Here is a 15451-nt window from a genome sequence, read left to right as displayed (position 1 = left end):
ATGTGCCAAAGCAGAAAAGCTTTGAAAATGCACCATTAAATGTTTACTCCGAGCCTGTTCCTCACGTCTACATAGAAGTCGTCCATGGAGCATCATTTGGCAGGATAGTGTTCCTGTACATCCAGTCAATTGTTTGTGCTAAGGCCAGCTTTTAAGTTTCTACATCCAATGAGACAAAAACTACAAAGGTGCATTGGAGGTGATGAGCTCTCTCTGTTGATTATCGATCAGTGTCATGGTCTTCTTAAGCATTTGTCATGGGCAACATGCTAATTAAAAAAAAAAAAAAAGATAGCCATGCCATATTATAGTTTCCACATTGTACTTTAGCTAAATACACCAAGGGGTTTATTTTTCCCAGACACTTCTTGACTTCATGTCTGTGTGAACAGAGAATTCTATTTAACCAACTGTTATTGTCCCCCCACTGGAAGGCAGTTTAACTCCTAGCTGGAGTTGAATGAGAGAATGGTTATGCATAGCCAGTGGTCATCTTCCTTAAGGACATCTTGTCTTTCTTTGATTTTTAAGGTTAATCAGTTTCTATCGCAAATGCATTCAGGTCAAGCCACTAATTTTTGAACTTGAGATGTCTGATTGAGTCATTAGCCTCCCTCCCTACAAGGGCTCTCAGAGAGATGTGGTCACCAGAGTATCTGTCACCAGTTGCTTCCTACTTCCAGAAAGGCGGGCAATAACTTGCCCTCTTTAAGCCATTTTAAGGTTTGCTAGTGAATTTCCAAAGTGCAATGTTAGCTTTAGAGAAGTGACACCAAGCCCCACAGGTAGCTCTTCACGTTTATGAAAACCCCAACAGAGAGTGAGTCCGGTTTTGAAGTGCTCAGAATCCACTGTGGTTCTGCCAAGAATCTCAGCCTTCATGCTTTTTTTCAGTTGTCAGGAGAGCTAGTTCCTGTTCTATGAGTTCATTAAAAGGAATTCCCAGTGTGAATACGTACCATTATTGGTAGTGGGTATTAATAATTAACACTAGTAGAAGTTTAGGGCTTATGTCTGTATTTGTCTTCCTATTTGCACTGGTTCTTCAAAGTGCTGGGATTCTGATCCAGTGAGTTTACAAAAGGCTCCATTCTGACAACTAAGGGAGGCCAGGTGGGGGTTTTGATAGAAGTTGGGAAGGAAAAAAATCTCTATCTGGATTATGGTTTGGTGTTGGACAGCCGGAAGTAGTCTATAGAGAAGACAAATCTTATTAGGCCAGCTGGGAGGACTGAGAGCAGCTGGTTGCTCTGGAGGCAGAAAGAGATAGGAAAAGCTCAGGGAAATCTGCATTGCAGATAAGCCTCTTGGGAGACAGCTGAACTCTTAACATCTCCCCTAGCCAGTTTCTCTCCAGAGAGCATAGTGGCCCCAGGTGGTGTAATTTAGAATGTAAATAATTTCCCAGCCTTTCTGGTGACCTTGGGTGATTCAACACAATTGTATCTTTTGTCTTGCTGCTTTTCACCTGTCAATGTTTGTTAATTTCTGTGTGGGGTGAGTAGGAGGAGGGTGGGGGTGGAGTGGGCATTAAAGAAGAAAGGGACACATACAAATTGTGGAGGTTCTTCCATACCTCCTTTCATAGGTCTTACCTACCTTTTATTTAAAGTTAGGCTTTATCTTTATTAAACTTATATTACTCAGCTTCAAAACAACATAAAGAAAGAACTGAACACCTACCTTAACTATTAAAGAAGGGGGTGGAGAAATAGAAACTTGGAAAGTCGTAATAACCATCGGCAATTATAGAGCTTCTGCTATGTAAATTATCTTCATTAACTCCCTCAATATCCTAATGAGGATGATCTTATCATTCCTATTTTGTACAACTGAGGAATGATAAATTCCCAGTTTCTCACAGTAGATGGGGGCCAGAAACTAGATTTGAACCCAAGGGTACCTAACTTCAAAGAATGCACTTATTCCACTACATTATAACCCAGCATTTGTTAAATGCCAGACATTCTGGTAACAAAAGGCCATAATGGCCATAGCCTCCAGACATTCCTGCTTCATTGGCAATTGTAATAAATAGTTTTATAAATAGAGGCTGTTATCTTAAAAACATTTTTCTAAAAGACTTCATATTTTCTAGATGTGTTCCCAAATAGTAATTTAGAATTCTATAAAAAACAAACAAGAAAACCTAAAATTAAAGTGTAGTATATGATCACAAAAAAAGTAAATATCTGTGGGGGATGTAAGCTGAATACTCTGCATGATATTATGCTGATATTACACTGCATGACATTATATGTTGCTCTACATTTGTCAAGCCCACTGAATGTACACCAAGACTGAACCCTAAGGTAAACTATGTATGTTGGGTGATTAAGATGTGCCAATGTTCATCCCTGATGAAAAAAGTACCATTGCGGTAGTGATACCATTATAATTTAACCTAGTTATTAATAACTGGAAAGGAGCAAAGGGAAGGCCAAATACTATAGTCATTTGTGCAGCTTTGCCAGGAAGCTACAGTGTAAATGCATACCCAGTTAAGCCTGGGTGAAACAGGGAAGGTACTTGTCTGTCAGTCGTATCTGGGACCAGATCATTAGCCAGAGTAGGCATGGCCACTGCAAGTGCAGGAAGAGTTGAGATACTTAAACTCTTACACAAAGGAGTTTGCTCTCTTGCTTCGCTCTCTTGCTTCACGCTCTTGCCTCTTGGCATGGTGCACTTAACTTCTGGTTTCCCAGGGGCTCTCATGCTCCTGTGCTCCTGTGCCATAGACCAATTCCAGCATGTCATAATTTCAAGAGTTTCATCAAAAGGTTGTTGAGGCTTGGGGACTCAACAGGGTTGAGTCACACATATAGTCACCTGTTGGGAATGGCTAAAGGCATTTCCCCAAACCTGAATAGGAAACAGATTGTGACTGCCAGACAGTTAAAGGGCATCTTAATCTACATGTTATTGCCTCCTACTGGCCAAACACCTGAACAGCTGTAGGCTAATTCCCCCATTCTGACAATGGACTCTGTACCAAACCCTGACCCTTTGAAGTGTATATCTCTGCCTTACCTTGGGACAAGTTGTGTTACTAAAAAGTTTGGGGTCCTGGGGATGGGGAGAACCTAAGACCTTAGACTTAAGATCTTAGAACTTAGCTCCTTTAGCTAAGCTCCTCTGACCCCCAATGCCTTTCAAAATTATATTTCGTCTCCGGACTCTTTATTAGTCCCTGGATTCCTATGGCATCTATGCACAGCCCCTCCTCCAGATTCCTGAACCCTTCTAGATTCTGGGACAAGAACCCCAGCACTCCTGCATCTGCCCACATTGCTCACCACCACGTGGACCCCACACATCATGGACTAATGGACTGCAACTAGCCTAAAGCTAAACCGGACCCAGTTCCAACACGGAATGTAAACTCTGGACTCTGGCTTTGCTTCTAGCTCTACTGGATCCCCAGCTGCTCCTCTTCCAGGACTGGCTTAAGGGAAATGGGACTTCACAAATGCAGGGATGTAATTCCACACAAGTTAAAAACACTCATCCTCCCATGCCCATCTCAGAAAATTCATTTTCTTAAGATATTGTAAGGACCCAACTCCCAGGACCCAGTGGGGAGAGGGCTACCTCACTTTCATCAATAACAGTAAGACATGCCGGTACTATGGCTTATCTCCAGGTTTACATTTATTTGTTACTCTCGTCTTATATGTAACGATAGCTTACATTTATAGTCTATTTTTCTAGCTTACCACAAGCATTCATATGTTCCATCTCAACACAAAATCAGTTCTTATCTGTATTTTATATAAAAAGAGGGCAGAGGACAAAGAAGTAATTTTTCCATCTAGCTAGTAAATAGGAGAGGTAGAACAATATAATTAGTGCAAAAGAATGCAATGCAAACATATATTGATATTGATGTTATTGAAAATCATAGTGAAGAAAATTAAATATAGTCATTGACGGAAGAGTTACACATAATTCTTTCTCTAAATTGTCATTAAAATGATTTTTTGAATGTTGGAAAAGAATGACCTAACAAAAATACTAAAGCTATTCTACAAGTAAAAATGCAGACGGGCTGAGACAGAAAGAGAAAAAAAAGAAGAAGAAGGAAACTGTTGGTAGGAGTACATCATTGAATAGCAACTTTCCCAAAGAAACCTGGAAAAACTCCAAACTTAAGAGTCATCAAGTAGAGTCCAAGGGGAGTGGAGGACCAATCTCAGGGCAATTCATTCAGAACATATTCAGAACGGGGACCCTCTCTTCTTTGTCTCCCTTGCTACTATATTTTCGGCAGACAGGAGAAGATTTGCCCTCAAGGGTGAAAACAAGAACTAGTCTTTAGTGAAAGTTGGTGATCAGTTTTGGAACCTGGTCTAGTCTAGGCAAATGGGTGCAGAATTAAAACCCATGTGGAATTGTGAGCATCCTAACCTGCTCCCTTGTTGGTTCCATCCCCATGCTCCTCTGGATGGCTGCTTCCTGAGACTCTGCCAATTCCCAGGCCTGTGGTCACAGTGAGCGGGCACACAGATCCGCACCTCGCAGAGGAAACTTACAACAGCTGTCTACTATCTTCAGCCTAGTTTTTCATGTATAATAAAGCAACAACCCACAACAAAACACCAGCAGCTGAACAACAAAAACACAATCAAAATGCCTCCGGACATTTCCAAAAGACCCCTGGCAAAGGGAGCAAATTGCTCCTGGTTAAGAATAACTGGTATAGGGCTTAGTTTTTGGGTCAGAAAGACCTGGCTTTTACTTCGAGCACCATCAATTACTAGCTATTTATCTTTGGAAAATATACTTAACTTCACTCAACCTCATCTCCTCTTCTGTGAAATGAAAAAAAAAATATTTTGCAAGGTTTTATCTTCCTCCTAGGCCTTCTTTCTTTTTAAACAAGCATGTGAGAAAATTTAGGTACCTGGTACATAATATGCATTAAATAAATGCGAGCTATTATTATTTTCATTTTCATTTTCATAATGATGATGAGGAAGAGCAGCAGAGAAGTCTGTGGAGTGGAGAGCGTGTGCCAAGATTTAGCAAGGGATAAGAAGTCTGTGTATCCTTGAATGCTTGGGTGAGGAGGCTGGTTATGCTCCAGAATTGACTCTCCAATAAAACACTGTGATTATGGCCCAGCTGGCATGGCTTAGTGGTTGAGCGTCGACCTATGAACCAGGAGGTCACAGTTCAATTCCCGGTCAGGGCACATGCCCAGGTTGTGGGTTTGATCCCCAGTGTGTCAGCCAATCAATGATTCTTTTTCATCATTGATGTTTCTAGCTCTCTCTCCCTCTCCCTTCCTCTCTCTCTAAAAATCAATAAAAAACATATTTTAAAAAATAAAACATTGTGATGATGGAAATGTACTCTAACACAGTATGTAATGTTCTATAAAAAGAATATGGCTATGGAGAACTTAAAATGTGGCTGGTACAATTAAGAAAATGAGATATTATTTTTTGTTTTAAAAAATTTAAACTTAAATAGCTACATAGAGCTAGGTGCTACCATATTTATTTACCAGCACAGCTCAAGGGGGTAAATGAGAATTACTGAGGGGAGAAAAATGGAAATAACAAAGAAAAATGTTACACTTCGGGAGATTAATGGGGTGATGGTGTTCAGGGCTGGGAGAGCTGATAAAAGCATTTCTGAAACCCTGGCATGTTATAATGAGAGCCTGGATGAGGCTGGTGGAAAGGGGAATTTGAAGAAGAGGTGGGCCACCACGAGAATGACCTCAGGGGACCCATTCCTATGGGTGTCTGCACTGAAACCCTAACCTCAACCTGACTCTACTCAGTGACCTCTGAGGTGGTTATTTTCTTTACTATGCTACCCTTCCATCTACATCTGAGCTCAGCACTGGGATTCACAGCTTCCAGCTCAAAGTTCTTCTTAATAAGCTCCTACACTAATAGGTAAATCACAACGCCTGCTTTCAAAAATGTTTCTCCAAAAACCTGATTTTCTACCGCGAGAATAATTTTCTTTGCTATCCTGGTTTCTTGCTGAGTTATTTACCACTTGCTTAAAATTGTGTGAAACTTAAAACTAAGCAATGGATTCTTATTATTAATCCATCCCTCCATCCAATGCTTTCAAGGCAGTTAAGATTCCATGTTCTGTGATGTATCTAGCCTTATCTCCTTTTCATATTGCACCATTTCAGTAGTAACTGTTATTTTTACTAGTATTTGACTGAGCTCCAGGCCATACTATTCTAGGACTCTAGACGCAGGAGTCTTTTGGGAGAGCAGGGCAATCCATTTAGTGAAGATCATGGCTACCTTGGAATTGCTTCTTTACTTTAGCAATAAAGTGCATTATTAAAATAGTCCAGACTTAGGACAATATATTCATGTATCTGTTTGATTGTGCGGTAGTTCAAGTAAAGGCTTTGGGTCCGAACAAGCACATGAGCCCCAGGTGTACCATTTTTCTAGTGGGGTGACTTAGGAAGGTCATTTGCAGTCTTCTAACTTCGGTTTTGTCATCTGTAATAAACAACAAGAGCTGCTATTCCCTTCCAGAGATTGCTGTGAGCTTTGGGATGTCATGAACTAGAAAATGCATTCTATTACTTAAAAAGAATTCTTTATTTTTCTCAAAGTCTAAGTGGTTTCATTATTCCAACAACTTTATAATCCAAAGTCCACACCCTGAGTCGTTTTTTGAGCATAATATGCAACGCAGAACTAAACTGCATGCAAATATTAAGCTACATATTACATTTATTACTTCCCTTTGACACACTGGACCCATGGTCGGCAAACTGCGGCTCACGAGCCACATGCTGCTCTTTGGCCCCTTGAGTGTGGCTCTTCCTAACCCTTAGGAGTACCCTAATTAAGTTAATAACAATGTACCTACCTATATAGTTTAGGTTTAAAAAATTTGGCACTCAAAAGAAATTTCAATTGTTGTACTGTTGATATTGGATCTGTTGACTAATGAGTTTGCCGACCACTGCACTGGACTATCCACCAAATTGTAGCGGGAAAGTACAGCAGTCTGACCAGAGATATATGAGTTTCACAGGACCATGAGTTCTAAGCAGAAATTTCAATTATTTTTTTCATTGTTAGATCTCAAGTACGAATGTGATCTTGTAAAGTCAGTAATTTTAGGGCTTTCTGTCCCCACTATTAAAAATATAGGCAGTCTATTTATGTGTGTTTTTTTAATTCTAGAATATCACAAGTTCACTGCAATATCCTCAAAATCATGCCAACCAATTGCTCTTAGGCATTGTGTGAAGAGAATCCTTAATGCCTCTGTGTTGTATCTTATTCTGTTTACACAACTATGAACTCTTACCACAAAAAAGTCTTACAGTAAGCAAGGAAAAAAAATTTTAAGGAAATTAAATATAAACATTGTTAACCTCGGAAATAAAACATAAGATCTTCCTGGAAAGAAACATCATTTCCTAAATTCTTACACAATGTGAAGAAATATATTTTGGTTCTAACGTATACAGTGGAGTAGCTTTATTTTAACAACTGCCAGATGTGGATCAAGGTCCTTTCAGCTGCTTTAAATGGTCATAATCCAGAGTCATTAACACCAGGAGAGAATCTGAAGACAGGTTAATTCAAACCATCCGAGGCAGACCCAAATGAAATCCACAAAAAAAGAGAATTGATTTAGACAATTTTTTTTGAGAGGGAGAATTTCTGCCAGAAATTATCTTGTGCTACTTTAAGACTTAACGATTGAACAAATGGCTAAAGGGCATAGACATGGCATCCAAATTCTGGAAATTTTAACCACCGCAGTTTGATAATGTGAAGACTAGCACTGTCCATTGAGGAAAGACTAGAGCTACACACACACACACACACACACACACACACACACACCCCACTCATTGTCTTAGCTTCAATCTGGCATATGTATCAAAGGCATTTTCTATGGAGACAACATAGGAAGCACTAAGATGTCTATGACATGACTTCTCTCCTCAAGGACATTTCCTAAATGTTCTCCTTGAAGAAATGTGGTTATCAACTTAGGTTGACTTCTGTTCATATGAAAACAAATTTGATATTTCACTAGAATTTTTAATTTAAAGTTCCTAATGACACTGCTCATGCCTATGTGGCTATTTAAATAAACACCAAATTACAAAATGATAGTGCCAAGGTCCAGAAATCTAGACCTAGAGATAGAACCAGCCCTTTAAGCAAAGGATAAATACTGATAAGTATAAGGACATCACAGATGTTTCATACGCACTTAAGCTGTTTTCCTTGATGGACGAGTGAGCCATATTTATTAAATTTCTTATTTTCTTGGGTATTTTACAGCTTCAAAGTGTGGTGTGGGAGGAATCAAACTAGTAAATGCTCCCATGTTCCTGTAGCTACAAAGGAGTACTGAGAGTTAGATCCTAGCAGTGGAGGCAGAAAGACAACACCCCCGCCAGACAGAATCTATCCAGACTTTTGTGAACACAGCCCCCCTGAACATCCTAATCATCATTCTTCCTTCAGAAGCATGCAGGTGCTGCCATCAACCAAAAGAGTCCTGCAAAAAGAAATTATTCAGAGACTATCCTCAAAAGTTCCCTATGGCTCTAAGTGGAGTCTCCCAAAGCTTCTGTAAGATGTGAGTGGCCAAAAAAAAGAAGAAATTCTTACCATTTGCAACAGCATGGATGGACCTGGAGAGTATTATGCTAAGTGAAATAAGCCAGTCAGAGAAAGATAAATATCACATGATCTCACTCATTTGTGGAATATAATGAACAACATAAACTGATGAACAGAAACAGATCCAGAGACATAAAAGCATCGATCAGACCATCAAACCCCAGAGGGAAGGTAGAGGAGGGTGGGGGTAAGAGGGAGAGATCAACCAAAGGACTTGTATGCATGCATATAAGCATAACTAATGGATACAGATACCAGGGGGTGAGGGCATGAGTGGGGGAGTAGGGGGGCAACAAGGAGATGAGGACACACATGTAATACCTTAATCAATAAAGAAAAAAATTTAAAAATAAAAATAAATAAATAAATAGGTCAAGGAAAGAAGATGTGAGTGGCCAGAAGACGGGATGTGGAAACCCGGAAGCTTCATGACTAAACACAGAGGAACATGAGAGATGTCAGGAGCATGGGGGCCAGAGAGGTTAGCAGGCCAGTATTATGCTGAACATCCAGGCAGAGAGGAGGCGAAAAGTCCAAAGAAATAATGAGGCAGGCAACAGAACTAGAGTTAAGAAATGGGCACAGAAAGAATGTTGTGCAATCGCATCCCCAAATCTGAGCCACAAGAATGCTTTATATGGCATAATAAGCATTGAGCACGGGCAGAAAGAATGAAATGCCAGTCGCTCATTAGGGCTGGTCTAATGGATCGTTCATAAAACAACTGGCTGGAATAAAAATAACTCGGAAGAGGAAGAATTCTCTCTCTCACCACCCAAGAGGCTGACAAGTATTAGTACCTATTGCTGCACAAAGAGAAGGGCTCGCATTTGACTTGCTCATAACGACTTCTCCAAACATTTCTAACTTTTCTTGTCTGGACATTTGCCTTCCAAACTCTAATCAAAGCCTGGTCCACAGTCCAGCAACATCAACATCATCTGGGAGCTTGTTAAAGAATCTCAGACCTGTCCTCACACCTACTGATTCTGAATCTGTATTTTAATAAGATCTCGGTTAATTCCTCTGCTGTAAGGTTTGCAAAGCTTATCTCCCAGCATCTATTCTTACCCCTTTACCATCTGCTCTCTGCACAGCTGCCTGAGTAATCTTTTCATTTAATTTGTTTACCCACTGATTATTCCCTCTTCTAGAAGGAAAGGTCCATGAGGGCAGGAACAGGGCATGAATTTGCCCCACTAATTCAGTCAGCACGTACTGACTGTCTACTGTGTACTAGGCAGTCTGCTAGAGAGCAGGGTGCAATAAAAATAAAGAAGGGCTTCTTTCCTCAAGTAGCTTTTAGCTACCTTTCTCCTTTCATGTTTCCAGTTATCAATTTCAAACCTTAGAGTCACCATTGAGTCCTTCTTCTATTCATTCCTCCTTCCAGTCAATAACTGGCTATTCTCTCTATATAAATTTAAGCTAAAAAAAATCTCTCATTGCCATGGCCTCTTTTTTTATACCCACCATCATGCCCTCTTTGAGCCTTCATTTTTCCCCGAATTATCCTATGACAGCTTTCAACATGCTCTCACACACAACTCTAACTTATATCACATAGCTATATAAAAAAAGTCATCTGAAAATGCAGTTGAGATCATAATGGTCTCTTATTCAATATACACTCAATGGCTTTCCACTGAATACAGATTGAAAAAAACCTCCTCAACTTGGCATTTAAGATCCCTTTACAATGTATTAGATTAAACTGAATTAAATTTTCATTTTGCACCCTAGCTGGTTTGGCTCAGTGGATAGAGCACCAGGCCTGTAAACTGAAGGGTCCTGGTTTCGATTACAGTCAAGGGCACATGCCCAGGTTGCAAACTCGATCCTGGTAGGGGGCGTGCAGCCTATCAATGATTCTCTCTCATCATCGATGTTTTTATCTTTCTCCCTCTCCCTTCCTCTCTGAAATCAATAAAAAAAATATTAAAATTTTTATTTTATTTTGTAGTTCAAAAGGGTAGAATATTATCCATTTCATACAGTACAACCTAATAGCATTTATCTACCTTCCCATCCTTATCTATTAAGATTCCCCTTCTGCCTGCACTCTAGAAGACAAATGAAATTAGTCGATGCCTGCCAAGCATGTTCACTTCCTTTGGTTCCTTTGCTAATGTTTGCTCTTCCCGAAGCTCCTCCATACATTATCACTCCCTGAATACTTCTATTCATTCTACTTCCATCTCAACAGATTCATCCTCCATGATGTGCTTCCTGTTGAGTCCCTTCTCAATTGTTAGTAATCCTGCCATGCAATGAAGTCCCTTAAGAAATTATTCATGTGTCTCTTACATTACCAATGAGCATTGGTGCTGCTTCCTTGACTTATTCTGCTGCACCCACTGAGTTCCAAAAGTCTTTTGTTGTATATACTCCTTTGCAAGTAGAACATCTTAACACATATTTGTGTAACTGTTAGTGCCCTTGGTTAGTAAGTTTTACTTAAGGTTGAATGTGTTAACTGTTCATGATACTGTTCCCTGCTTTTTTTTTAAATTATTTTGGCCATTTGAAACTTCTCTCATTAGTTAAATTTTAAAAAAACTGTGCATGATATGGTATCTGTTATGCTATTTATCAACAGAATTCTCTGGCTAATTTTTTTCATATAGATTACGCAATTCAGTAATGCAACTTCATTGTAATGACATAGGAAATGCTTTATTAATTCATTTACTTTAAAATTTCCTGATATTCCTCCTTAAAGAATAAAGTTTCTTGGGTCAAATAGAAATATATATTAAAATACACAATGTATCAGAGCTTGAATATTACAATGATGCCTTTAAAGATTTATTTACTACTACATTATGTATATAAAAACAAGAATCTATAAGCATGCTATTTTAACCTTCTTGCAGCAACATATAAACCATGTACGTAAATAAAACATTAAAACAATCACTATGAGCCAAAAATTTACTGGAAAAAATGTAGTATGTTGTGGTTAATATAAAAGACTTTGGGCCAGGCTTGTGTTGATCATCCGATTGGAGTCTCAGTTCATTCATTTGCAAAATGGAGACCATACCCACTTCCCAGGATTGTAGTGAGAGTTAAAATGAGACAACATGGGTTAAGGGCTTAGAATATTATCTGGCACAGAGTCAACAAGAAACTATAGTTTTATTAATAGAGATAAAGGACAACAAGCACGATTTCTCTAAAGCTATTATGATTCTAGACGTTTCTTTAGAGATTCCTTAAATATATATGTATAAAATGATGTCATACTGAACTAGTCCATAATGAGCAAGAAAGTGTTCAGGAAGACTATGACATCATTTCTAGTGTTGCATCTACAAAGAGAGGGAGAGGAGGACCTCCTCCCCTGTGCTGCAGCAAAATCTTGGCTGAAGTCATGAAGAGCAATAAACAATGTCAAGCCTGGGAACATTTAGGAAGTGCCCATAAAGCAACACTCATGCTGCAGTTTGGCATCGTTCCCCTAGCTGGTGAAAGTGAAAGGGACATTTAAAAAATTCTTTCCATCTTAACCTAAAACCAGAAAAATCCTTTTCCATGGAGCCTGGAGACATTTTCAGACATGGTTTGGCTGCTTTTTTACCTGGTAATATCTAATTAATTACCATAAATTAGGGATTTATTATGAATATTTTAGGTAACTGAAAAACAAGATTATAGTGTGTAACCTTAGGAAAAACAAGAACAGAAAAGTAATGAGGAAAAATGCAGGTTTTCCCAGCAAATTTATTTGTCCATCAAATAATTAAATCAGTAGTTATTTAACCACTGTGGTCAAGGCGTTATGCTATGAGCTGAAGGTACAGTGAAAAATCAGTAAAGGAATTTAATGGTAAAACTAATGCCCAGATGTTGGTTAGAAAAGCCATGATACAGATCCCCAACTCTTTTAGAGTCCATTAGTCAAATTCTACTCTGATTTGACAATGTAAAAGACTATTTGAATGAACTCTGGTTTATTACACAAAATATATCAACACCTAGATGGATTTTTAAATGGTGCTAGAAAATTTAGGGACCAAGATGCTCTTGGTAAGGTAATAAATATGCCACTTCTCTAGTTCCAGGTCTTCTTGACAATACAGTAAAGATTTCTTTTTGGTGGATAATTAGTAATTTCATCCTTTTCCAATTCTTGTAAATACCCTAGAGTTCAAAATTAATATAATGACTTCCTACATGAGTCTGAAAATTAGGAAACAGATTTTCATATGAAATATATACTGTATGGATTTAGTTAGATGGGAAAATACCAAATAGAGGGTTGTGGTTGTTTTCACCAAATATAAAATGTTTTCATTTACTCTGAGTGAAACCTAACAAGGCTTTTTCAATATTCAGGAGGAATTGCATGTCCTGTTTGGGGATTTCATACATGATTCCTGAGTAATTTCTGAAGAAAAAGTGCAATATATTTTATCTATCTCTGAATACACAAGATGAACCTAACAGACTAGTCTATTAGATTTTGTTCAGTATCTGAAATAATGCAATTTCCCCTTTTTAGAGCAGAGTGGTTTATTTTAACAAATTCATTCTCTTGTGCAAAAATATTATATGATGCTGCCTACACTCTGGAAGGGGGTGACAGAGACATCTGCCCCTTCCCCCTCTCCCACAATAACCACCCACAGAAGCAAGGATCTTACTGTTTGTGGAATGAATAAATTAAGGTTCTCATAATTACACATTGCAGAGAAAATTAAAGAAGGACAATGCATTAGTCTCCTTCAACTGCTACAAATATTCATGCTCACAGGTAAATACTCACAGACTTCTAGTATTTCAGCATCAGTAGTTGAATGTTAGCCATTTTTAAAGTATAGCTAAAAAAAAAAAAAACTAACCTTACTGCGTAAAATATTTTGGGCCAGAGTCTGAGGGGAAATACTATGTGAATGCAAAGAAAAGGCTTTAATGACGTTATTGATCATCTTCTCATCAAGGCAGAAATGTCTTCCATTTTTTAAAGCCAAATTACAAATAAAGGTTTTATTGACGTGGGTATACATTAAAGTCAAAGATCACCTTAAGGAATTAAAGAAAAGGTAATACCCATACTCATCATCTCCAATCTGTATGTGTCCTGATGCTGAATTTGAAAATTAATATTTTTCCTGTAAGGCATAAGGCCCGAGAATAATGGATTCAACTGCTTTCATGGCAAGGGGAATGATCACTTTCTTATGCTGTCAATGCCAAATATAGTGTATGTAAAATCAGTTCTTAATACCTAACAACCTCGGTTTTTTAATATATCTGTTGCTAAACCATCCGTGAATAAATTACAATCTTTTATTCACAAAACCCAACGATACTGAGTCATTCCTGGGCTTTCGTCTCTAGCACCCATTCTATTGGGGAAAGAACAGCCATTTCATTTAACCACTCAAAAAAATCACTTCTTAGCAAGATTTCCTCAAATAAAACCAGTCTATTTCCCTTAAATTCAAATTATTGCACTTTCAGTAAGATAGGGAATTTTGCATATTTTTAGCCATTATAGTGATAAAAATCCAACAATAAGTCAGACATACTAATATCTGTAATAACTTGTAACACAGGCAAAAGACACAATTCTTTAGATATCTAATCATATAATAGCCTTGGAAAATGGCATTCTCCCTAGGAAATCATACATGCTCTAGACAATGATCGACGTAGGCTTAAAGATAAAAGACCAGGCACAGAGAGATTACTTCAAATAAAAACATTCCAATTCCTCCTTGATTTTCCCTCATCTAAACATATAAACGAAACATGTGGTACCTTTTAATTTTCTGAATGAGTGGTTCCCAATCAATGCTTCCTCGGTTACAGACAACTGAAGAATCTACTGAAACAAAACAAAAGGAAAAAAAACACATATATAGATTTGTTAACTAAATATTGAAAATTATAACTCACCAGTCAGCAAATGCATTCTTTACATCCAGACAATAAGTCTGTCTTGAGATCTGTAGTACAAACAATGCAGCACTTGAATTTTTAGAAAGCTCAGTAATGAATTTAAAGCATTTTACTCTGGCATCACATAAAGCAGATTCTTTGGAAAACAGATGAGAAATGAAACAAAATTAAAAATGTGAACACCCCAGACCATTACCAGCGTGTATGGCGCGATATCACCCAGTCTAGCCTCTGAGGATGGCTGCGGAATCCTTCTCCCTGAGCAGCATCTCCACACGCTGGCTCTGGCTCTCTAGCTCCAGACACACTGCAGTCTGCAAGCCACCAGCTCGTGTGTGTGTGTGTGTGTGTGTGTGTGTGTGTGTGTGTGTGTGTCAGGGAAAGGGGAGCTGCAAATTAGAAAACGTCCCCGCAGTGGCGAAAAGGAAAATAAGGCGAGTGGGAGAGAGAGAGAACGCGCACTAGCCTCAGAATTTTCGAGAATGATGACAAGCCACCCCGCTCCGCCATCATTCACTGACAATAAGGTGCAGCAGCCCTGGCTTATGATTCAGTGGTTTGCCATAGGGGCTGCTGGTACCAAATGCCTGACAGGCATTTTAATTGCCTCCATCCAAGTGTGTCCCCCCGAGTCGAGTCTATAAGCCTATGAATGTCATCATCTGGTCTCCTTTGTGTTATTGCCACACACACACACACACACACACACACACACACACACACACACTGTTTAAGCAGACAGTTTTCAGGCATACAGGATTACAAATAAGTTAGGCTCTACAAACTGGATGTGACTCAATGACAGTTTATGAGAATTTTTATTTTCTGCATCAATGACAACAGAGATTCTTTGATGTTTTGTCATTGGCAGATCATTAAAATATTTTAAAACTGAG

General features: G+C 38.7%; 1 protein-coding gene across 1 annotated transcript in view; it reads right to left on the bottom strand.

The window, feature by feature from the left end:
• MAP2 (microtubule associated protein 2) overlaps nucleotides 1-15451 on the bottom strand; it is a 231955-nt gene that overhangs the window by 94941 nt on the left and 121563 nt on the right. The window contains exon 3 of the mRNA XM_081095227.1: nucleotides 14415-14478. The gene's annotated coding sequence lies outside the window, so the exon portion shown is untranslated. The remainder of the gene's footprint in view (nucleotides 1-14414; nucleotides 14479-15451) is intronic.

This window comes from Myotis nattereri, assembly GCF_964212035.1.
Source record: "Myotis nattereri genome assembly, chromosome: 7".
NCBI lineage: Eukaryota > Metazoa > Chordata > Mammalia > Chiroptera > Vespertilionidae > Myotis > Myotis nattereri.
This window is presented reverse-complemented; position numbering and strand designations above follow the sequence as displayed.